This window comes from Giraffa tippelskirchi, chromosome 1, assembly GCF_054371585.1.
Source record: "Giraffa tippelskirchi isolate mGirTip1 chromosome 1, T2T-mGirTip1v1.2.pri, whole genome shotgun sequence".
NCBI classification, from domain to species: Eukaryota; Metazoa; Chordata; class Mammalia; order Artiodactyla; family Giraffidae; genus Giraffa; species Giraffa tippelskirchi.
The window spans coordinates 56,183,653-56,209,417 of NC_137275.1; the positions used below are offsets into that span (position 1 = coordinate 56,183,653).

General features: G+C 36.3%; 1 protein-coding gene across 1 annotated transcript in view; it reads left to right on the forward strand.

Moving 5' to 3' along the window:
- The window catches only part of ARAP2 (ArfGAP with RhoGAP domain, ankyrin repeat and PH domain 2), a 795,317-nt gene that overhangs the window by 176,607 nt on the left and 592,945 nt on the right, over nt 1-25,765 (forward strand). Inside the window, exon 5 of the mRNA XM_081527801.1 lies at nt 14,805-14,918. The gene's annotated coding sequence lies outside the window, so the exon portion shown is untranslated. The remainder of the gene's footprint in view (nt 1-14,804; nt 14,919-25,765) is intronic.

Sequence of the window (25,765 nt, forward strand, 5' to 3'; positions counted from 1 at the left end):
TGGTCAAACAGAAGATGTCAAGAGTGAACGTTGACATTCTAGGAATCAGCGAACTAAGATGGACTGGAATGGGTGAATTTAACTCAGATGACGATTATATCTACTATTATGGGCAAGAATCCCTTAGAAGAAATGGAGTAGCCATCATGGTCAACAAAAGAGTCCAAAATGCAGTACTTAGATGCAATCTCAAAAACGACAGAATGATCTCTGTTCGTTTCCAAGGCAAACCATTCAATATCACGGTAATCCAAGTCTATGCCCTGACCAGTAACGCCGAAGAAGCTGAAGTTGAACGGTTCTATGAAGACCTACAAGACCTTTTAGAACTAACACCCAAAAAAGATGTCCTTTTCATTATAGGGGACTGGAATGCAAAAGTAGGAAGTCAAGAAACACCTGGCGTAACAGGCAAGTTTGGCCTTGGAGTACAGAATGAAGCAGGGCAAAGGCTAATAGAGTTTTGCCACGAGAATGCACTGGTAATAGCAAACACCCTATTCCAACAACACAAGAGAAGACTCTACACGTGGACATCACCAGATGGTCAACACCGAAATCAGATTGATTATATTGTTTGCAGCCAAAGATGGAGAAGCTCTATACAGTCAGCAAAAACAAGACCAGGAGCAGACTGTGGCTCAGATCATGAACTGCTTATTGCCAAATTCAGACTTAAATTGAAGAAAGTAGGGAAAACCACTAGACCATTCAGGTATGACCTAGATCAAATCCCTTATGAGTATACAGTGGAAGTGACAAATAGATTTAAGGGACTAGACCTGATAGACAGAGTGCCTGATGAACTATGGACAGAGGTTCGTGACATTGTACAAGAGACAGGGATCAAGAAAATCCCCATGGAAAAGAAATGCAAAAAAGCAAAATGGCTGTCTGAGGAGGCCTTACAGATAGCTGGGAAGAGAAGAGAAGTGAAAAGCAAAGGAGAAAAGGAAAGATATTCTCATCTGAATGCAGAGTTCCAAAGAATAGCAAGGAGAGATAAGAAAGCCTTCCTCAGCGATCAGTGCAAAGAAATAGAGGAAAACAACAGATTGGGAAAGACTAGAGACCTCTTCAAGAAAATTAGAGATACCAAGGGAACATTTCATGCAAACATGGGCTCGATAAAGGACAGAAATGGTATGGTCCTAACAGAAGCAGAAGATATTAAGAAGAGGTGGCAAGAATACACAGAAGAACTGTACAAAAAAGATCTTCACGACTCAGATAATCATGATGGTGTGATCACTCACCTAGAGCCAGACATCCTGGAATGTGAAGTCAAGTGGGCCTTAGAAAGCATCCCTACGAAAAAAGCTAGTGGAGGTGATGGAATTCCAGTTGAGCTATTTCAAATCCTCAAAGGTGATGCTGTGAAAGTGCTGCACTCGATATGCCAGCAAATCTGGAAAACTCAGCAGTGGCCACAGGACTGGAAAAGGTCAGTTTTCATTCCAATCCCAAAGAAAGGCAATGCCAAAGAATGCTCAAACTACCGCACAATTGCACTCATCTCACACGCTAGTAAAGTAATGCTCAAAATTCTTCAAGCCAGGCTTCAGCAATATGTGAACCGTGAACTTCCAGATGTTCAAGCTGGTTTTAGAAAAGGCAGAGAAACCAGAGATCAAATTGCCAATATCCGCTGGATCATTGAAAAAGCAAGAGAGTTCCAGAAAAACATCTATTTCTGCTTTATTGACTATGCCAAAGCCTTTGACTATGTGGATCACAATAAACTGTGGAAAATTCTGAAAGAGATGGGAATACCAGACCATCTGACCTATCTCTTGAGAAACCTGTATGCAGGTCAGGAAGCAACAGTTAGAACTGGACATGGAACAACAGACTGGTTCCAAACAGGAAAAGGAGTCCGTCAAGGCTGTATATTGTCACCCTGCTTATTTAACTTATATGCAGAGTACATCATGAGAAACGCAGGGCTGGAAGAAGCACAAGCTGGAATCAAGATTGCCAGGAGAAATATCAATAACCTCAGATATGCGGATGACACCACCCTTATGGCAGAAAGTGAAGAAGAACTAAAGAGCCTCTTGATGAAGGTGAAGGAGGAGAATGAAAAAGTTGGCTTAAAGCTCAACGTTCAGAAAACTAAGATCATGGCATCTGGTCCCATCACTCCATGGGAAATAGATGGGGAAACAGTGGAAACAGTGTCAGACTTTACTTTTTTGGGCTCCAGAATCGCTGCTGATGGTGACTGCAGCCATGAAATTAAAAGACGCTTACTCCTTGGAAGGAAGGTTATGGCCAACCTAGATAGCATGTTTAAAAGCAGAGACATTACTTTGCCAACAAAAGTCCGTCTAGTCAAGGCTATGGTTTTTCCAGTGGTCATGTATGGATGTGAGAGTTGGACGGTGAAGAAAGCTGAGCGCCGCAGAATTGATGCTTTTGAACTGTGGTGTTGGAGAAGACTCTTGAGAGTCCCTTGGACTGCAAGGAGATCCAATCAATCCATCCTAGAAGAGATCAATCCTGGCTGTTCATTGGAAGGTCTGATGTTGAAGCTGAAGCTCCAATACTTTGGCCACCTCACGCGAAGGGTTGACTCATTGGAAAAGACCCTAATGCTGGGTAGGATTGGGGGCGGGAGGAGAAGGGGACGACAGAGGATGAGATGGTTGGATGGCATCACTGACTCGATGAACATGGGTTTGGGTAAACTCTGGGAGTTGGTGATGGACAGGGAGGCCTGGCGTGCTGCAATTCATGGGGTTGCAGAGAGTCGGACACGACTGAGCGACTGAACTGAACATAATAGTTTTACATCAGAAGATTAAATTTGATACTTAAAAATATCTATGCACTGTTTTAGGCCTTGAGACTTTGCATAATAGAGAAAGAGAGAGAAGAGAGAGAATCATAGATTCATAAATACATAGGTTCATGGATAGATGAATGGGTGGATGAATGGATAGGTGGATAAATAAACAGGAAAATTACTGAATCATCTCTGTATGGGACATAGAATAGTTCCTCTTCACTTAGAACCAGTGACAAGAAATATTCCAGCCATCTTGCTCCTTCCTTAATGTGTGTCTCCAAGGGGAAGTAGCTCTTGCTAATATTATTAATGAGAAATGCCAAGTATCATTGTCATGAGTGAGCCTCTGCTTTGTTCTCTCTTGTAAGCTACATGTATAAACTTTCCTTGTGTCTTTTTTTTTTTTTTGGAAAAGGAAGTAGAAGTGATTGGGGACATGCCCATGTCCGGCAACTGCTGAAAACTAGATAAATAATTTCAAGTAAACTGGCAGAGGTAGAGATGCCATTTTCCATATCAAGACGAATCTACTATGTAAGTCAGTTTTACTGGTAATACTGCTGGTAGTTTGAGCCTTATCTTTTTCTCATGTCTATTTTTAATTGCTTTAATACTTGGAGAAAGAGAAAGGTGATTAATTCCACCCCATCTTTCATTAAAACAAGTTTCTTACAAACAGATATGCTATTTCACAGGAATTAATAAATTTTTTCTATAATCAAGTTCAGCAGTGATAGTCTGTCATTTCAATATCTAGAGGAGAAATACAATTTAATGAACAGTCTGTGTTACATGGTCTCTTGAGCATTTCCCATTATCCATTTGTTTCATTTCCTTTTTAATAATATATTTCTTGATTCAGTCCTTAAATTCTTTATTAGCTGGCTATAGAGCTATTGATGAGACTTTAGGCAAGCAAATAGGAAGCTTGAAAATTATATAATTTTGTATTTAAAGAGTCTTTTGAAATGTTTAGACAATCTGAGGGAAGTCCTGAATTTACTGTGTATTTTCTGTGCATTGTCATTATAGATCACATAAGAGGATTTATTAAAATTTTCATATACCATCTTTACACTCTTTTTCTATTTCTTGTGAACCAAATTTTAGCCAACCAAAAAAGGAAGGATGATAGTCTAATAGAGAAAGCATGGATTTGGTACCAATAGATGTGTATAGAAAGCACAACTGTGCTATTTACTAAGTCTTTAGATTTTTGTGTGAATTACTCTCTCTGCCCTTGGTTTTCTCACATGTAAAATTAATGTAATAACACATAAAAGTAAAAATAGTCACACAAATTAAACAGAATTTCTCTTCTCTCTTTATTAATGTTTCTCTGTGTCTGAATCTATAGATCATATCCTTAATATTTTATACCTTATATATTAAATAATTCTTAGAGTGGCTCTTTGGTTTATAGTAAATATCTCTTCTGTCAAGAAGGCTTCATACCACAACTGTTGACCCTGAAATTTTCTAAGAACTTGAAACTGACAGTCACTGGATTGAGTCATTTTAATGTCAGGACCCTAGAAACAGCATGAGCTCCCTGGAGCCACTTAAGCACATGCTCTCCCTGCAACCCAGACATACACTATTCATGAGCATCTGGGATGCAGTATGGCAGAAAGGATAAAAGCACAGGGCCGAGAGTCAGGCTGTCCGGGTTTGAATTCTAGATCTGTCACTTACTAACTTGTGACCTTGGGAAGATTATATAACTTAGTACAACTGTTTATTGATCTGTAAAAGGCATATAATAGCTGTAGATACCATACAGAGCTCATGGGAAAATGAAATGAGGTAATTATATAAAGAGCTTAGAATGGTGCCTGGAACATAGTGGATGCCCTGCAAGTAGTAGCTATTATTAGGATTCTGGGAGATATTCCAGTTCCTTCCAATGAACAGCCTACATTCTTTTATTTCTATTCTTAAGTAAACTGTCATAATTTCTGTTGTTCCTCATAACCAAATGAACCTCAACTAAAAGCCTGGGTGAAGCTGTTCCTTGGTATTTTGTTTGAACAAGTTCAGTTTATGCCCCTTAGATATGTTTATGGCTAAAATGAAAATGCCATGCAAGTAAGGGAGGAAAATCATTATAAAATTCAGTTGGCTAAAAATTGATAGTTTTGTTCTCATTACTCATCAATTCAAAATGATGAGTTCAATTTTGAAGCTGAATGACATTTTTTGATGAATGAACAAGTATTCTGTGTTTTTTTAAAATGTTAGCATATGTTTTGGGCTTCCCTGATGGTTTAGTGGTAAAGAATCTGACTGCCAATGCAGAAAATGCAGGTTCAATACCTGGGTTGGGAAGATTCCCTGGAGCAGGAAATAGCAACCCACTTAAGTATTCTGGCCTGGGAAATCCCATGGACAGAGGAGCCTTGCGGGCTACAGTCCATGGGGTAGCAAAGAGTCGGACACGACTTAGTGTCTAAACAACAACAACAATGCATATATTTTACAAATAAATCCATTTGTCTTTAATAATAACTAGTATGAACATCATTTATTGAGTGTTTGGCATGTGCATGGCCAGTTTTTAGATGCTTGGAATACAGTAGGGAGGAAAATTATCTCTGCCATCGTTGGGCTTCCATTTGAGAGAGAGAAATAATAAAGAACCTGACATTATTTAATATAATACCAGGTAATGATAAATGTCAGGTAGTGAAGAAAAGTAAGGCAGGGTAGAAAGAAATGACCATGTGCTATACTCATCACAGGAACCAGAAAGGCTTCTTTGAAGACATGAAATATGTCACTTGAATAGCTAAGCCCTATGGAGGTAGGTATCCATAAGCCTCATTTTATAGATGACAAATTTAACATTTCTTTTTTTGCCACAGGCCTTACAGCTAGAAAGTGGAGAGATCAGACAATGAACCCAGATAGTCTGGCCTGAATTAACCCTATTAAAGAGCCTCTTGGTGAAAGTGAAGAGGAGAGTAAAAAACTTGGCTTAAAACTCAACATTCAGAAAACTAAGATCATGGCATCCTGTCCCATCACTTCATGGCAAATAGATGGGGAAACAATGGAAATAGTGACTGACTTTATTTTGGGGGGCTCCAAAATCACTGCAGATGGTGACTGCAACCATGAAATTAAAAGACGCTTGCTCCTTGGAAGAAAAGTTATGACCAACCTAGACAGCATATTAAAAAGCAGAGACATTACTTTCCAACAAACGTCCATCTAGTCAAAGCGATGTTTTTTCCAGTAGTCATGTATGGATGTGAGAGTTGGACTATAAAGAAAGTTGAGCACCAAAGAATTGATGCTTTTGAACTGTGGTATTGGAGAAGACTCTTGAGAGTCCGTTGGACTGCAAGGAGATCCAACCAGTCCATCCTAAAGGAAATCAGTTCTGAATAGTCACTGGATGGACTGATGCTGAAGCTGAAACTCCAAAACTTTGGCCACCTGATGTGAAGAACTGACTCACTGGAAAAGACCGTGATGGTGGGCAAGATTGAAGGCAGGAGGAGACAGGGACAACAGAGGATGAGATGGTTGGATGGCATCACTGTTTCAATGGACATGAGTTTGAGTGAGCTCCAGGAGTTGGTGATGGACAGGGAAGCCTGACTTGCTGCAGTCCATGGGGTTGCAAAGATTCAGACACAACTGACTGAACTGAACTGAACTCTGAAAGACTATAATTTCTAGTGAGAAAAGAAAAACAAAAGCCACACATTTTTTATTTTTCATTGCTCTATAATTTTTATATCTACTTTTCCTTTCCTTCTGCCTCATGAGATCTGGTACACATTTTATATGTACACTTAGCCTAGAACAAGATAACACTATTCAGTTGAGCTTGCTGGCTTGGCTGGCAATTAATTTTACCATGAAGCCTACTTTCTTTTCTTTTTACTTATAATACATTATAAATAACTGAACGGCATGTCTAAAGGGTAGCTAAACAAACCACCAAACAATTTTGCACACTTACCAAGTCTGCATAATGCATCTTTTAACTTCAGAAGTTTTAATGTATAATATATTAAACAAGTCAGTGTTCAAAATAGTCACCAATTGTATTATCCTCTATTTCACTCAACAAGGAATACCTATGGCTTTTCAAACTTACACATCAGAACAAAAAGGAACATACATTAATTCATCAAAGAGTTAGTTGTTTATTTTTAACAAGTACTAATTCACTGGAAATACATATTATATTACTTTTTATGAAATGCATCCTTCTATAAAATATAGCATTGTGAATCTTTAGAATTGCAGGTTAAGATGAGGAGAAATTGAGGTGAAGGAGTATGTTATTTGTTGAAATGCTTTCAGGTTATAAAGAGCAGTTGTTTTTGCTTATTAGTACATTGCCTTTGCTTTCTTATGTTACCATAGGTAGAAATGGATAATTTCCAAGACCTCCCCCTGAAAGTTCTCCATCTGGCTGGATTTTTCAACACTCGTCACATTAGATTTCTTATATCATTTTGCTCTAGGGCTCTTCACTTTGATTTTAAGGTATAACTATTTAATATGATATTAATAATAATAATAATAATAATAAAAGACCGGGAGCAGACTGTGGCTCAGATCATGAACTCCTTATTGCCAAATTCAGAATTAAATTGAAGAAAGTAGGGAAAACCACTAGACCATTCAGGTATGACATAAATCAAATCCCTTATGATTATACAGTGGAAGTGACAAATAGATTTAAGGGACTAGATCTGAAAGACAGAGTGCCTGATGAACTATGGACAGAGGTTCGTGACATTGTACAGGAGACAGGGATGAAGACCATCCCCAAGGAAAAGAAATGCAAAAAAGCAAAATGGCTGTCTGAGGAGGCCTTACAAATAGCATTGAAAAGAAGAGAAGCAAAAAGCAAAGGAGAAAAGGAAAGATATTCCCATCTGAATGCAGAGTTCCAAAGAATAGCAAGGAGAGATAAGAAAACCTTCCTCAGCGATCAATGCAAAGAAATAGAGGAAAACAAGAGAATGGGAAAGACTAGAGATCTCTTTAAGAAAATTAGAGATACCAAGGGAACATTTCATGCAAACATGGGCTTCATAAAGGACAGAAATGGTATGGTCCTAACAGAAGCAGAAGATATTAAGAAGAGGTGGCAAGAATACACAGAAGAACTGTACAAAAAAGATCTTCACGACTCAGATAATCACGATGGTGTGATCACTCACTTAGAGCCAGACATCCTGGAATGTGAAGTCAAGTGGGCCTTAGAAAGCATCACTACGAACAAAGCTAGTGGAGGTGATGGAATTCCAGTTGAGCTATTTCAAATCCTGAGAGATGAGGCTGTGAAAGTGCTGCACTCGATATGCCAGCAAATCTGGAAAACTCAGCAGTGGCCACAGGACTGGAAAAGGTCAGTTTTCATTCCAATCCCAAAGAAAGGCAATGCCAAAGAATGCTCAAACTACTGCACAATTGCACTCATCTCACACGCTAGTAAAGTAATGCTCGAAATTCTCCAAGCCAGGCTTCAGCAATACGTGAACCGTGAGCTTCCAGATGTTCAAGCTGGTTTTAGAAAAGGCAGAGAAACCAGAGATCAAATTGCCAACGTCCGCTGGATCATTGAAAAAGCAAGAGAGTTCCAGAAAAACATCTATTTCTGCTTTATTGACTATGCCAAAGCCTTTGACTATGTGGATCACAATAAACTGTGGAAAATTCTGAAAGAGATGGGAATACCAGACCATCTGTCCTGTCTCTTGTGAAACCTGTATGCAGGTCAGGAAGCAACAGTTAGAACTGGACATGGAACAACAGACTGGTTCCAAAAAGGAAAAGGAGTCCGTCAAGGCTGTATATTGTCACCCTGCTTATTTAACTTATATGGAGAGTACATCATGAGAAACGCTGGGCTGGAAGAAATACAAGCTGGAATCAAGATTGCCAGGAGAAATATCAATAACCTCAGATGTGCAGATGACGCAACCCTTATGGCAGAAAGTGAAGAAGAACTAAAGAGCCTCTTGATGAAAGTGAAAGAGGAGAGTGAAAAAGTTGGCTTAAAGCTCAACATTCAGAAAACTAATATCATGGCATCTGGTCCCATCACTTCATGGCAAATAGATGGGGAAACGGTGAAAACAGTGTCAGACTTTATTTTTCTGGGCTCCAAAATCACTGTTGATGGTGATTGTAGCCATGAAATTAAAAGACGCTTACTCCTTGGAAGGAAGGTTATGACCAACCTAGATAGTATATTTAAAAGCAGAGACATTACTTTGCTGACAAAGGTCTGTCTAGTCAAGGCTATGGTTTGTCCAGTGGTCATGTATGGATGTGAGAGTTGGATGGTGAAGAAAGCTGAGCGCCGAGGAATTGATGCTTTTGAACTATGGTGTTGGAGAAGACTCTTGAGAGTCCCTTGGACTGCAAGAAGATCCATCCAGTCCATCCTAAAGGAGATCAGTCCTGGGTGTTCATTGGAAGGACTGATGTTGAAGCTGAAACTCCAATACTTTGGCCACCTCATGTGTAGAGTTGACTCATTGGAAAAGACCCTAATGCTGGGAAGGATTGGGGGCAAGAGGAGAAGGGGACGACAGAGGATGAGATGGTTGGATGGCATGACCGACTCGATGACATGGGTTTAGGTAAACTCCGGGAGTTGGTGATGGACAAGGAGGCCTGGTGTGCTGCAATTCATGGGGTCGCAAAGAGTCGGACATGACTGAGCGACTGAACTGAACTGAATAATGAATAGAAATAATAATAATAGCCTTCCCTAGTTTGGCTTCTCTCACAAGTTGTCATTAATCTTTCAATGCTCTGTAAGTAGGTAAAGAAGTAAGACAGACAGTTTAGATAATTTGCCCAAGCCCACACTGTTGGTACATTGTGTTAGGATTGAAAAGACTTCTAGCATGACAGATATCATGCTTTTTATTCTGTATGCACATGTAGTTTAAAATGCCTAGTATTTTCTCCACTAACATTTTCTTGTTGCAGTAGTTAAGAACTGAGTCTGTGAAATCAGTCAAAACTGTGTTCAGCTAGTGGTTCTTAAGTCACTTAACTTCTATCAATCTGTTTCTCCCTCTGTAAGATAAGGACAAGAATAGTGCTTACCTCTTAATATGACTGTAAGAGTTAAATGAAAGAATGAATGTAAAACATAATAATTTTCCAAAGCATTTCTGTAAACATTATAATTTATTATCTTAAAGATTATGATCTCATGTCATTCTGGTGGAAGAATATGCCAGACTATTATGAATATCATTGGACAGATGGGGTATTCTGTAGTATATAGATCAGTATAAAACGTTAGAGCTTGGGCTTCCCAGGTGGCTCAGAGTTAAAGAATCTGAGACACATGTTTGATCCTTGGATTGGGAAGATCCTCTAGAGAAGGAAACAGCAATGTGCTCCAGTATTCGTGCCTAGAAAATTCCATGGAAAGAGGAGCCTGGTGGGCTGCAGTTCATGGGGTCACAAAGAGTCAGACAGTACTGAGTGACTGAGAACACACACGCATGCATTTCCTCTGATAGGGTCAAGTATAAAGAAGAATTTGAAATTTGTGACCCCTAAATTGTAACTGTGTTTATTTGCCCTTCACTGAGTTCTTCGAAAATCATATTTGAATTTGCTTGTGCTGTCCCATCATTCTTCTTATTTTGACTACCTGGTTCCTGTTTTAGAGCTTTCTGTTTATTTTAAACAGATTTAATTATTTATAGAAATTTAAATGATATTAGTGAATTCATTCCACATCATTCAAGAATTATTCTGAAGGAGTAGACTCCATTCCAAACTTTAAGATGAAGATAATAAAATGAGTAAGTCATCTACTTTTCTCTTTAAGCAGCACTTTTCATATTCTAATGGGCATTGTAATCATCTGAGGAATTTTATTAAAATTCAAATTTTAACTCAGATGGCCAGGGTGGGATGTTAGAGTCTGTATTTCCGACAGACTTCCAGTTATTGCTGCTAGTCTCTGGCTGTACTTGGAGGAACAAGATCTTAGAAGCTCACAGCTATGCCTGCAATTAGAGATGAGTACTAATAGCTATGAGCAATGTATAAAGTTACACAAAAGAGAGAATAATCAATACTGGGTAGAATGCAGATAATTAGAAAGATACTGTTGAAAAAGTCTAAGCAGAATTTGGTCTTGAATATCAAGTCACCTTTTACCAATAATAACCATATAACTTTCAAATGATAACACCCAATTTGATTTTTGATGCACTTCTAACAGTCTATTACATCTGAGTAGTGCTTGGTTTGGAGTGGGTTAACACTATGAATAATTGTCCTTATAGGTGTCCCTGGCCTATCTGTGCCCGTCATTTTCCAATATACAATTCCTAACTGGGGAAATATCTTCTAAAAATTCTACCTGGAAAATCTCTCTGCACTGATCAGCCTCAGTAATTCTGAGTAACTTTGAGGTCTTTCATATAATTTTGATGTATTTTCAATCTTCTATAACGTTTCATCTGACACTTGACTTTCAAGGTCCAAAGATAAATGTAGAACCAGAATTCTTAGAGAAATCTGGGTGTGAGCTGTGGCATGACAGAAGCAATACATAATGCCCAGAGCTGTTTAAAGATGAAATGAGCTGGAGGTATCAAGGACATAATCCTTTTTGTCTAATTTCTGAGGAGGTTGCTAAGAGACTGAAACATCAGAGAGAAGATATGAAGGGACCAGCAGCATCACATGGGAAATTATCAGAAAGTGGGACCTCAGACCTTACTCCAAGCCTACTGACTCAGAATCAGCCTATTAACAAGATGGTACACTTTCATTTTACAGTATAAGAAGCACAAATCTACTCTATCATTGCCCCTGAGAGATTCTGTAATTCTGCATCAAGTTTTGAAAATCTTTAAATTGCTATTTTCCAAAGAGATGAGTAGGTTTATATCTACACTGTCTTGATGGTAATGAGCCATATGGATCAGAAGTTGACTCTGCTTCTAAACTGGGCCCAAATTCGCAGTAGAACAAAATATTCTAAAGAGACTAGGTTAGTTGCATAGGTTAAAGTTTCTCAGACTTCAGCATGCATCAGAATACCCTGGAATATTTGTTAATGTGAAGAATGATAAGCTCTACCTCCAAAGTTTCTGATGTAGTAAATCTGGTATACAGTCTAAGAATCTGCATTTCTGACAAGTTTCCAGATAATGTGGATGCTATTGGTTCAGGGTCCATCCTTAGAGAACCCCTGCTGTAGATGAAAAGTTAGCTGACTATTCTGTTCCAGAGAAATCTTGTTCTAAATAAAAGTAAGGTACTTTTAGTTTATAAGAAAATTTTTGGCTTCTAGTGCTAATCTGTGACTGACACAGATTGCTTAAGAGCATTGAAGAATAGAGCAGCTACTTCACATCTACCTGAAAGTGAATAATAGTAGACAAAGACTTAGGATTGTATTAGTGTGGGCCAAATGGGTCAGTGAGTTTTGTATAGGTACATTAATTATCAACCCACGAAGCACTGGTTTTCTACCTAGAGCTGAACAAGGAAACAAAGAATTATACATGAAAAAGAAAGCTTTTTAAACAATATTTTGACTTGATACAGTAAGATTAAAAGCAAACTGTACATAAACACTGTACCCTAGTTGGGAAGTTTGGTTGGTTCTTATAAACACACTTTTGAATATTTACTAGTGTGATCAAATAAATACATAAATTGTAGAAAATGAAAATATGATTTCTGTCAGAGAAAGAAGTCACAAATAATAAAGGAAGGAAGTCTAGAATGATGTTGGATTGGAGTGGAAGATGCCAGTATAAACTTATATATGAGTTTGTGTAGATACATGTATTCTTAGCTCTACTTGAGCCAAGACACTTGAGTGTCTATAAATAGTAACAGTTCAGAAGCAATGGGCATTCCTAGTGATCAGAGCTTGTTTTCTAGCAACTATTATCTGATAAACAGAATCTGGGCTCCTTGGGGAAATGATTGCTTCTAAGGTTGGGGCAAAAAAAATGTATAAGATGAACCTACAACATATTGCAGTGCCAGAAAATAAGGATGCATTAAAAAAAAAAAATCAAAAGGGCACAGAAACCAACTGAAACTGATGGCACAGTTGGACCAAATAATAAGAATAATAGATATTAACCCAAACAAAATAATTATCATTGAGCCTATATGATTAAATACACTCATTCTAAATAAAAATGTACATACAGACAGACATATATAGTCAAGAAGGGACAATTCTTTCTTGGGGGGAATAATTCCAATTACTAAATATAAGTAGACTGAGAGAAATAGAAAATTTTCATTAGAACATTGCAGTAGTAATTGCTGCAAACAAGATCCACCAGTGAAAGCTAAATTTAATGGGTAAAGTCTCTCAAAGAGGCAGTCCAAAATTAAATATGTATTAATTTCAAAGGGAGATATAGTAACTTCATAGTGGGGAAATTTGGCAGACTCCACATTGACCAATTGATCAAGATTAAAATTATCAGTAATAAAAGATACTGAGATTATGCGCTCTTTGATATGATGCACTGAGAAGGAAACCACACCTGTGGCATTCCTCCCAGTTATGCTTTACCTCTTTTTAACCAAGAGAAACATAGCAGACAAATTCACATTGAGAGACATTCTGAAAAATAACTGACTTGTGCTTTTCAAAGTCAAAATCACTAGAAAATAAAAACCTGAGGAACCGTCCAATGTAGAGGAGGTTATGGAAACGTGGGGCTTCCTTGGTGGCTCAAACAGTGAAGAATACACCTGCAATGTAGGAGACCCAGGTTTGATCCGTGGGTTGGGAAGATCCTCTGGAGAAGGGAATGGTAACCCATTCCAATATTCTTGTCTAGGAAATCCCATGGACAAAGGTGCCTGGTGGGCTATAGTCCATGGGGTCACAAAGAGTCTGACAGGACTAAGTAATTAACACTTTCACTTTCAAGGAGACATGACATCTAAAAATGCAATGTGGGTTCTTAGGTTAGACCCTGGGGCAGAAGACATTAGCAAAAAATTTTGGAAAAATCTGAATAAACTGCAGTTTAGCCAATAGTATGGTACTAAAATTATATTAGTTTTGATAATTTAAATTTATCACATAAGATGTTAACATTAAAATTATCTGAGGAAAAGACATATATGAACTGTCCATACCCTACTGTAAGCCTAAAACTGACTCAAAATAAAAAGTTAGAAACAATGAAAAATACAGAATAAGTGGAATTATCTCCCCATAGATTTCTAGAGGTAGTCACAGTTTTCAGTTAGAGTGTGTCCTTACAGAAATTGTAATGATTATAATAAAGGGTTAATAAAATAGTGAAATAATGTTTCTGATTTCAAGCGTCTTACAATTAGTTTTAAAAGCATACCTATAAGAAGTTGCTGGAGAATAATTACCAGGCAAAATTTCAAACTGAATACTGATGAAAACAGATTTAATATAAATTAAATGTTTTACAAGCCCTGGTCATCTTGTTTTCTTCGGTCTATTGCCTGGTGGCTGGTAATGATCAAAAGAGTCACCTCTAGATTTCCACTCCTTGTAGTGATTTTCTGCTTATCTCTCCTTTCAATATCACCCTTAGCTTCTAGCTCCTGCTCCCGCATTCTCAAAGTAGAATTGAGTTACTTGAACTAATTTACATGAAATTCTTCTGGGATAAGTGATGTAATGCTTATTAAGAATACTTTATGTACAGAAATTTCATTATATAAATTACTTTAATTAATTAGAATAGAGAAACCTAATGACTAATGTTCAAAACCCATTAGCTGAGAGAGACAAATTGAATTCCCATGGCTTTCTACATGCCTTCCTTAATGCTTCTAGCAGTCAGTAACTTTGTTTATGAGTTTGATTTATCTTGAAAAAAATGACCTTTCTTTTTCAGTCTTAGGCAGAGTCCAATTTTGACTACCTTTTTCAGTGTCTCCTACTTAAAACAATTCAAGTTGGAAAACCTACCATCTGTTAACAAATAGTGTTCTCACCATGAAGGCAGTGATTATGTTTATTGCAATTTCACAGGACGAGAAACCAAGAAAAACACAAGAATAGAAACTAAAGAAGAATATTCCAAAGGAAAAGGAGCTATATGAAATGAACAAGCAATAAAGTATATTTGCTTCCATGGAATTAAAGGTAAAACAGTGTGAAGTAAAAATATGGTTAGTTAAGGCTGTAAGAATGAAGAAAGGAGAATATTATAAAGGATATCTCATTCCTCATTTTAAATGGGAATTACTGATGCACCACATTCATTATTTTAAATATAAGTCTTTTGAAGCTTTAGAAATATTCTGGGCAAGGTTTGACTGATCCTATGGTATTGTGGACATAAAGATGATCACTGAAAAATATAAACCAAGAATCACAAAATAATATAGAAGAAAATAAATTTGATAGACAAATTCTGGATTATATAGATGAACTCTTCAACTATATAGAGCCTATTAAGCAAAGCTTAAATAGTATAATTAACGACGATAATGCTAACTCATACTGGTAACAGGGTTTGTAGTAACTGTTTTAACTGCATTGTTCTCTCTTATTCCTGATAGCATTGCTATTAAAATTGAAGAAAAAACCAAAACTTCAGTGTTGCTTTTATACTATAAAGGCTCCTCAGCTGTGTCTTCAAAAACAGGCCTACCTTGACTGTTCCCAGCATCTAATGTGTTTCTTTTTCTAAATGTGTCTAAATTCAACTGGGTCCTTGAAAACTGGCAAAATGTGTAATACTTACACTGTTCATTCAGCAAAATAAATTTTTCTCAGTGTCTATTACCTACAAAGAACTGATCTAGGCCCTAGGAGTAGTGACTAAGCAAATAAAAAACTTTGCTAATGTGGGGCTTACATTTTAATGTAGGTAAGCATAAAATGAATAAGTACATTTATGAGAAAAAGTCCAAAAGTAGTCATTAATATAAGAATATAAAATAAGGTGATGTAAAAGCAAGTGTTTGAGAAAGAGTGCCTTTAGAAAGAGTGCTTAGGGTAGATCTCTTTGAAAAGATAACTTTAGAATTAATCCATGAAGATGGGAAAGAGTTGGTAAGACAAAGGTCATAGCAAGAATGTTCCAATTAATAGGAATGGGACATGCAAAAATGTTGCATTGTGAATTAGCCTGGTGTGCCAGAAAAAAGATGGAAGGTCAGTAGAGTAGTCAGAGGTAGGAAGAATATTGTAAGATTGGTGGTAAAGTAGGAAAAGGTCTTCAGGGCATAGTAGAAAGTTGGGTTTTATTGTAAGAACAATGGAAAGTTGTTAGGAAAATCTTAATGGAGGAATGATATAATTTGATTTTCATTTAAAAAATATTACTTTGTTTTAGGGTTAGGAATGGATTAAAGGATCAGAGGGTAAGCAGGACAGACAGGGACTGTTGAGTTGACCAATCTGAGAGATGACACAATTTGGAGAAAGATAGTTTTTGTAGAGATGGAAAAACATGGATGGATTTGCTATATATTTTGGAGGCAATGCCTCCAAATGATGTTTTTAATGGATTGAATGTGGGAGTGAGGAAAAAGGAGAAATAAAAGTTGCTTCTCAGATGTTTGCCTTATATACCAGGGTAGAAAGTAAACATTTGCTAAGGTGGATAAAACTGAGAATTAGAGGAGAGTTTGTGAATTAAATCCTAAGGAAAATGACCCGGTGCTATGTTAATACTTCCTCTACCTCACTACCCATCCTTCCTTCTCAACTCTTTCATCACTGCTAACATACGTGTCTCATTTCGAAGATCTAGACCAACCAGTGTAAGCTCCCTCATTTCTATTTGCCTCCAGAATACAGTCTTCTTTTGTTGCTTGTTGTTCAGTCTCTAAGTCATGGCTGACTCTGCGAACTGCGACCCCATGGACTCACAATAAGGAGTAGCCTTCCTCTCTCTAAAGCTAACTGTTCCATTGATCTCAGCATTATCAAATATCTTGAAGAATTTTTTTCTTAAATATTTCCCCAAGATTTTTATTTTTCTTCTTTAATAGATTATTCCCTTTTATATTCAAAGGCTTATAAGTATTCTAAAAAAAATCTCTAAATTCTCCTCTTTGATTATCATCCTCTGTATTAACTTTTTAAAACAAGGGCTTAAAGCCCTCTATCATGCCTTTACTTGAGACCTCCACTTGTTCTGAGTTGCAGAGAATTCGAACTTAGTTTCTCTAGGCTCTGCTATCAATTTTGCCTCCATCATTCTTCACCTGTGACTGTAGGGAAGAAGCTCTATGATTGTCTAGACCTAGGTCTGTTCTCTGGAGAAGGCAATGGCACCCCACTCCAGTACTCTTGCCTGGAAAATCCCATGACCGGAGGAGCCTGGTGGGCTGCAGTCCATGGGGTCACTGAGTCGGACACGACTGAGCGACTCCACTTTCACTTTTCACTTTCATGCCCTGGAGAAGGAAATGGCAACCCACTCCAGTACTCTTGCCTGGAGAATCCCAGGGACGGGGGAGCCTGGTGGGCTGCCGTCTATGGGGTCGCACAGAGTCGGACACGACTGACGCGACTTAGCAGCAGCAGCAGCGGCAGGTCTGTTCTCAGAAGAGGAGGGTTGGTGAGAGAAGAATTCTCAGTACTCTGGTATTTTCTCTTACACTAGTGGCTTTTATCATATACCATGCTACATCACTTAAGCCTCTTACTCAATTTCCTGAATGTATCTTTATCCTTCAATTATCTCAAAACCAATAACTAACTCATAGGTGAGTCCACTCAGAGGTTTCTAATGACCTCTCTTTTTGATTAACCAAGAATTGTAGGTGGCTGAAGTAAGCGAAGGAGAGTAATGCAGGTGTGGTGACATCAAGCAGTATTATATTGTAACATGGTAGAAGAGCTCAGAATAACTGTGTTGAGGTGGCCAAATTGGTAAATTTGACACTGGAGGAAGCATAGATAATTAATGGAGTTTTTCCATCTGACGAGTAACCACATGGGTTAGAATAGAAACAAATCATGTATACAACAGCAGTCAAAAATCAAATTGGCCTTCTTATACTAGAAGCAAATATTCTAAATGTTAATGACTTTTATCCCTGGGTGGTGGAACTATGTGTATTTCTTTCCCTCACTTCCTTCTAACATTGTGAATTTTCAAAACACTCACAATAAGCTTTTGTCAAATATATAATATAACACATTTTAAGTTGAATACTTGTGGCTTTCTCTTTATTAAGTGAACCAGGAAAAAATTCTTTTTCTGCCAAAACAATTACAAGAAATGTTTAACTATGTAAAGAAGAGGATAAAATTAGCCTTTAGGAAAGTATGATAAAGTGTGTTATTTTTTGCCAAAGAGGAATAATTGAAATTTAAACAGAAAAAATTAGACTTGAAGAAAGTGTACAGAAATGGTTTCAGCCCTCATCAGTTTGAAATGGTACATAGTTGATGTAACTGGCAGATTCACTGGATAAATTAACTCTGAATACTTTTAGACATATCTAGAGAGGAAAAAAGCTTGCATAACCTTTATATATAGAATCCAAGCTATTTTTAGTGAATTTTCAAATTAACTGGTGCTTGATAAGCTTATCTAAAAATATAAGCCCTTTTTATATTTAAAATAGAATACTATGAAAAGAATTCATAAAATATAAATTGTTTTGGTATGATTATAAGGGACAAAGAGAATGACTCATAATTTTAATGTAATAATAGCTCTTCTACCTCTTCTAAATGGTAGAGATTGCTTATTTTAAAGAAAACATATTTAGAAACAGCTATTTTAAAGAGTAATTGAATAATCTTATAGTTTTTTAATTCTTTAAGTGTCAGTGTTACTATTCTTTTTTGTATCTGTAGTTCTAAGTATGTTACCGTGTATGTGATAGTGAATATCAGCCATTTTAGTTAATGATTGTTAAGATTAAATCAGAAGATTTGAGAGAATAACATTGAAACATGTATGATGTTAACAAACATGTATGATGTTTAACATAATATGATATGTTAAATAGATCACCAATCCAAGTTCAATGCATGAACCAGGGCACTCAAAGCCGGTGCACTGGGACAACCCTGAGGGATGGGATGGGAAGGGAGGTGGGAGGGGAGTTCAGGATGGGGGACACATGTACACCCATGGCTGATTCATGTCAATGTGTGGCAAAAACCACTACAGTACTGTAAAGTAATTAGCCTCCAATTAAAGTAAACAAATAAATTTACAAAAAAAGATTAATCAGAAGAAATGAAAATGTAAAATCTTGTCTTTATCGTATTTTTCATTTGGATGTTCTGTGCCACTATCTTTATCATTTTCAACCCTGGAATTGCCACAGTTCTGCTAGGGAATTTTGATATCATATCCTTCCTTCATTGGCCTTTTATATGTTCCAGTGAACAAATAGAAAACCAGGTAAGTTTTTAGCCCAGTTCCTCCACAGCACTATGGTAAAAAATTTTTTGTAGATCTGGTGCTAAAACAGTAACCATCATTTTCCCCACTCCTGGGTTCCTGATCAATAAAGCAATTCTTTATGCACCCATTCAAACAGCTCTTTGAATGTAAGTTCTTTAAAGTTGAAGTACATATGTCAGTATCAAATGATACTCTCTAGTCAATACGGAGTAATAAGTACCAGAGGTATTCTCCTGGCCTGAAACAACTAAAAGAATGGACAAAATGGATGGAGATAAAAAGTAGACTAGAATAGACTATAGGCATTAGGGAACAGACAGTGATCGCCAAGTAATGAGAGAGAAATGAAGTAAGCCCTACAGTTGTCCCGGTGTACTGGATGGAGAATGTTTTCAAACTCCAGGACAAGCAGCAGGAACCCAAGGGTAGTCTGGCAGTATTTCTCAATTAATAAGATGACAGTGGAGGTCTGGAGAAGCTGAAGAACCTATACAAAGAAGGGCAGAATACTGAAGTAGGCATAACTTCAGGAAAAAGAGAATTCTGAAGACATAGATTAAGCATTCTTGAGTACTGATAAGTGAGTATGTGTGAATAAAATGCTAAAGTCTCAGACAAAAGCCAACTAAAAGGATTAAAGGAAGTAGTTTCTGAAGTTCACACAAGTGTAGGAATATTGTCTCTTCCTAATAGAAAGAGTAAGAAAGAAAAAACGACCCTCATTATTCAGAGATCATAAGTATGAATAATAAGGTTCTTGCCTCTGCAGTGGGAAAAGTTAGACTAACAAAGCTTAACTGCAGATTCAAAAGGACCAAATTGTTTTCAGGTGAAAAGTCTGTCACAAATAAAGTCCATATCAACATCTAGTATGAAATCACCAGACATACAAGTAAGCAGGAAAATATAATCCATATTGAGGGAAAAAAGTCAATCTAATGAAACTGAACCAGAAGTTACAAAGATGATAGAATTAGTAGACAAGAAGAGTAGAATAGTTATTTTGATGGTATTACATGTTTAAGAACCTAGAGGAAAACCGATCATGTTAAAAAGAGAAATAAAATTTTGAAACACCAAATCAAACATCCAGGGATAGAAACTAAAGTGTCTGAGATGAAAAAAAAAAAAAAAAGAAATCAAAAACAAACCAAAAGAACTTGTGTGATTAATGGGAAATTGGACATTGCTGGGAGCAGGGAAAGTTAACAACTATCCAAAATGAAACAAAATGATTAAATAGATTGGAAAAGAAAATTTGGAGGATCAGTGAAATGTAGAAGAACTTCAAGCAGCCAAATCCATGTATAAGCAGATCCCCAAAGAACAAAGAGAAAGAGTGAGACCAAAGCAATATTTGAAGAGATGACAGACTTTTGCCAAATTGGTAGAAAGGTATAAAGCACAACAAATTCCAAGCAAAAGAAGTAAGGGGAAAACTACACCAAGTCATATCATAATCAAATTATGTAAAACTAGTGACAAACCAAAGAGAAACTCTTTAAATCAGCCTGAGAGAAAAAATATATTACATAGAGAGGCATAACAGTAAAGATGATGACAGACAGACTTCACGTAGAAAACAATACAAGCTAGAATATAGTGCAACAACATTTTCTAAATACTGGAATTTCAAAAATATCATACTAGAATTCTTTACTTGTTGAAATATGTTTTCAAACGTTAATGCAAACTGAGTGATTTTCTGATATACAATGACTGAATCAGTGACTATGAGACTTACACACCAAGAAATGTTATAGCAAGTTCTTTAGTCAGAAGGAAAATAACATCAGGTGGAAACAAAAATCTATACAAATGAATAAAGTGTACCAGAAACGCTAAATACATAGGTAAGTATAAATAATTTTATTTTTGAATCTATTTTAAAATAAGAAACTGTATAAAGTAAAAACAAAATGTGTTTTGGAGTTTATAACATATATAGAAGTATAACATCATCAGAAATACTAAGAGAGAAGAAATGGCAGTAAACTATTTAAGATTCTTACACTGTCAAAAAATATCTCACAAGAGTAGCTTGTTATACACTTAAGATGTATACTATAAACCCTGAACACAATATATAGTGATTGCTGGTAAGCAAATTAAAGAGATAAAATGGGAATTATTAAATACTCGAATGATTGTTTTAAAGCAAAGAGGAAAAAAAGAAAAAAAGGACATAGGCAAATAGAAAACAAAGATCAAACCAAGCATATTATCATATTACGTATGTATAGTCCAAACACTTCAATAAAGAGGAAGAGATTTTCATATTAAATACAAAATCAAAACCCAAGTGTGTGCTGCCTAAACTTAACTTAAATAAAGATATAAATGGATTTAAATTAAATAAATGGGAAAAGTTTTATCCTTTAATACTAGTCAAAAGAAAGCTGGAATCACTGTATTATTATCAAGCAGATTTCAGAGCCAAGAATATTACCATATAAAAGAGCATTTAGTAATAAAGTTCTCAAGCCTTTCAAGAAGACAACACAAAAGGTATTATCAAGAAAATAAAAGGCTGATTTGCTAGATTTATTCAAAATTATGAAATTCTGTGTTTTGAAAGACATTGCTAGGTGAGTAAAAAGATAAGCCATAGACTGTGAGAAAATATTAGAAAATCACATAATGAAGTGTTGAGAACTGTAAAAGATCTGAGATTAATCAATTTAAGAGCTAATAAATTAACGTGCCACAATATGAATTCATATTCTTATTGGTTCCTCTTCCTTCTCCAAGTCCCATGGTTTGATGCAGAGAAGTCCAGTGATTCTGGGTGGGTAGTGAGTTTGCATGACAGATGAGGATCTCTGAACTTAGAAAATCCCAGTCTTCTACAGTGGCTGCTAGCCAATGTCCTCAACCTTTTCCCAAAGGAAATATCTTTATTATCCTGGAAAGCAAACACTATATCCTCTGCCCCAGAAAAAAACACTCTTTCTACATTACAGGGATATTTACTGTATAAACAACTTTGTTAATGCCACTGCTCAGAAGATGTGCAAAAGTATGAGAGAACCATGGAGAATTATTTCCCTATATCAGGTTCAAGTATCCATAATATATAAGAATTCTTAAAACTCATCAATAAGAAAATAAATAACCCAGTTTAAAAACTGACAAAAAGTTAGAACAGATATTTGACTGGCAAATAAGCACATGAAAAGTTTCTCAGCACTAGTAGACACTGGGAAAATGTAAATTAAATTCATAATGCAATACCACTCAATGCCTATATGAATGGCAAAAAAAGAAATAGTCTGGCCATATTCATATTCAAGTTGAATATTCAAATCATTCACACTGATTTCAAGTGTGTAAAATGACACAACTACTTTGGAGAACAGTTTCACACTCTTAAAAAGTTAAAAATAACAGTTGTCATATGATCTAGCCATTCTACTCCAAGGGATACTCAAGGTAATCAAGCAAATGTCTGTACAAAGACCGTACACAAATGTTCATGGAGGCTTTGTTTGTAGTAGCCTGAAACTGCAGATAACCCAAATGTTTTTCAATAGCTTATGCAATGAATAAAGCAACAAAATTTATGGTGGCATACTACTCAACAATAAATGAATTATTAATACATGCAAAGACTCAGAAGAATCTCAAAATAAATTTGCTTGGTGAAGCAAGCCAGACCAAAAAGTATACATGCTGTAAGATGACATTTAGGCAACTGAAGCTAATCCAGAGTGACAGAAAGTACATCAGTGGTTGCCTAGGGATGATGGAGGCCAGGGAGGGGTGGGAGGCAGGATGGACCGGAGTTGGCTTTTTCTGTGCCTTCTCTGTTTCTCTGGACTCTCTTCTTCTGTGCAGACTTGCTACTTTGTTGACATTGAGTTAGATGTTGCAGGTTTAAACCTGATATCCTCACAAGAAAATATATGGAAGGAAAGGAAATATCTCTTCATAAGCAATAGCCTCAAAAGAATAGGAATTTATTCCCCAAACCTCAGCAAATTCCCTGTGGTAGCATGTTTGGAAACATCGCCACAATGTCTCTACTCTCCGTAGCCACAGCCCTTACAATGTGACTGAATTGTTCCCATCAAGAGATGGCTTTCAAGAGGGAGAGAACATATGTATACCTATGGCTGATTCATGTTACTGTTTGGCAGAAACCAACACAATTCTGTAAAACAATTATCCTTCAATTAAAAAATAAATATTTTACATTTTTATTTATTTTTTTTAAAGAAGTGGTTTCTGCTTTCCCACCCATTAAATCGGGGCTTGCCTTGTGTCTTGCTTTGACCAACGGAATGCAGTAGAAGTGACAGTGAGCACTTCTCAGCTCCGGCCTCAGCAGGCCTTTTATGTCTCTGCTTTCACACTTGGAAACCTATCCAGATTCAATGTGATAACCTAAGATTGTCTGCTGGATGATAAGCAATAACGTGGAGCAGAAATGAGTCTTTGCAGTTGAGTCCATTTTAGTCTAATCGGTGCCCAGCATCCAGGCAACTCTTCAAAGAAAAACACATAACTGAGCCCAGCTGAAACCAGAAGAGACACCAGGTAAACCAGCCCATGTCACCAACTCAATGATGTATAAATGGTAACTGAAGCTACTAAGTTTTAGAATGGGTTGTTATATAACAAGATAACTGATTCACATCCTTTTTCATCTCATCTCATTGGTCTGAATTGGTGTGGCTATGAGACAGAATGGGCTAGGTAAGGGAAAGGGGTAGGGATGGAATAATAATTGTTAGGAGAAAAGGGAGCAGGGTTATTTGCAGGAAAGTAACTGTGTGCATTATAGCAAATCATGTTCTGAAAGTTAAAATAGTACTCATGTCCAGGGTAGAGTAGCATTGCACACAGCAATGGATTTTAACTAAAGAACAGTTATTTATAGTTCTTTATTAAAGGAGAGAAAATTGAATTTTGGTGGTGTTATTTGTTCAATTTAATTCTGACTCACTCATTGGGGAAAATAATCTGCTTTGGCCTATTTTTCAAAACCTATCACTGGGGATTATAATTTCTTTTACTTTGTTTATGAAAATTTTTCTTTCCATAATTGCATGAAAAAATTAACCAGCAGATGTGTGTTTTTCATAGCATTCCATAGGGCTTCCTAATATAGGGCATTTTCAAATTTATTTTAAATTAAAATCACTTAAAAGAGATGAAGCTTGCATGCTTATTTCTCCTGCCAGAATTATCAATAATTAGAGTATAGAGGAGACATAAAGAATAAAGAGAAAGTAAAAGATTACTCTTCAGTTGATAGGAAACCTATGATTTAAGGTATCATGTCATTTATTTGCTTTCAGAACATGTGATTATGATGAATTGTGCTTCAGAGCAATTATAAAGCTTCCATTAGCAGCATTTGCATGTCTGATTATATAAATCTTGTCAACCTACCTTGGTATGTTGTTGCTAAAAAAATTTGGTGAGTACTCATACACTGAAAATTTTTTAAAAACACTTTTTACATGATTATGTATCTAAAGATTCTCATATTTTCAATTTATGCCCAAAAGGAACATTGGCAACAGTGTCTAATGCTGGATTGATGCCTCTTTATAGCACAGAATAATAGAAAGTTAAAGGTCCATACACTGTTATAATATAAATCCAGGTCATGGATAAGGATTATACATTACTGTGCCTGTTCTTCCCTGTAAGTTTTCTTATCAGATGGAAGAAAAACATCAGAAAAGTTTTTGCTTCAAATTCTTACATAAAAAAATATATTAGGAAATAGTTTAGGTACAATTTTCTACTAACAATTATCTATGTTTCTTAAAAATACTAACGTAAGGTACTAGTAACTAACATAGACTACTGCACCTGTATAAAACCTCTGTGGCTTGTAGTAGCCTTTTAATAGTGCTATCTAGTCATTGGTGAATATAATGGAAAAGACAAGTATATGATGTCTTCACATCACACTGTATAGTCAGCTCCCTATTCCACCTATGCATAAAGTTTAATTGGATTCTTCAGATGGCATTAATTTAAGCTATTTGCTTTTTATCATGTAGATCAGAGCTTATAAATAAAATTCAAATGCCTTTGGGAATCAAGCAGATAACATAAATGTGTGAGCTGACCAGTTATGATAATACATTACCTTCTTATAAATACATGGATCTAATACAGATGTTATGGTTAGATAGCATATATATACATAATCTATATCTATCTTTATCTTCTATTTCTGTCTTTCCAACTATATAGAATAAGCCCTTTGTATCTGCACATTCCCTATCCATAGATTCAATCAATTGCAGATCAAACATATTCAAAAAAATTCTTGGAAGTTTCAAAAACATAACTTGATTTTTCCACATGCCAGCAACTATTTACATAGCATTTACATTTTATTAGATAGTATATGTAATCTAGAGATGATTTGAAGTATAAAGGAGGGTTGCGTAGATGATACACAAATACTATACCATATTATATAAAGGACTGGAATATTTTGGTATACAAGAGTATACCTGAAGTCAATCCCCTTTGAATATCAAGGGACAGTTGTGTGTATGAGTATATGTGAGTATGTGTATATGTATGTATGTATGTATATGCATATATATATATATATATATATAGCCTAATATAGAAT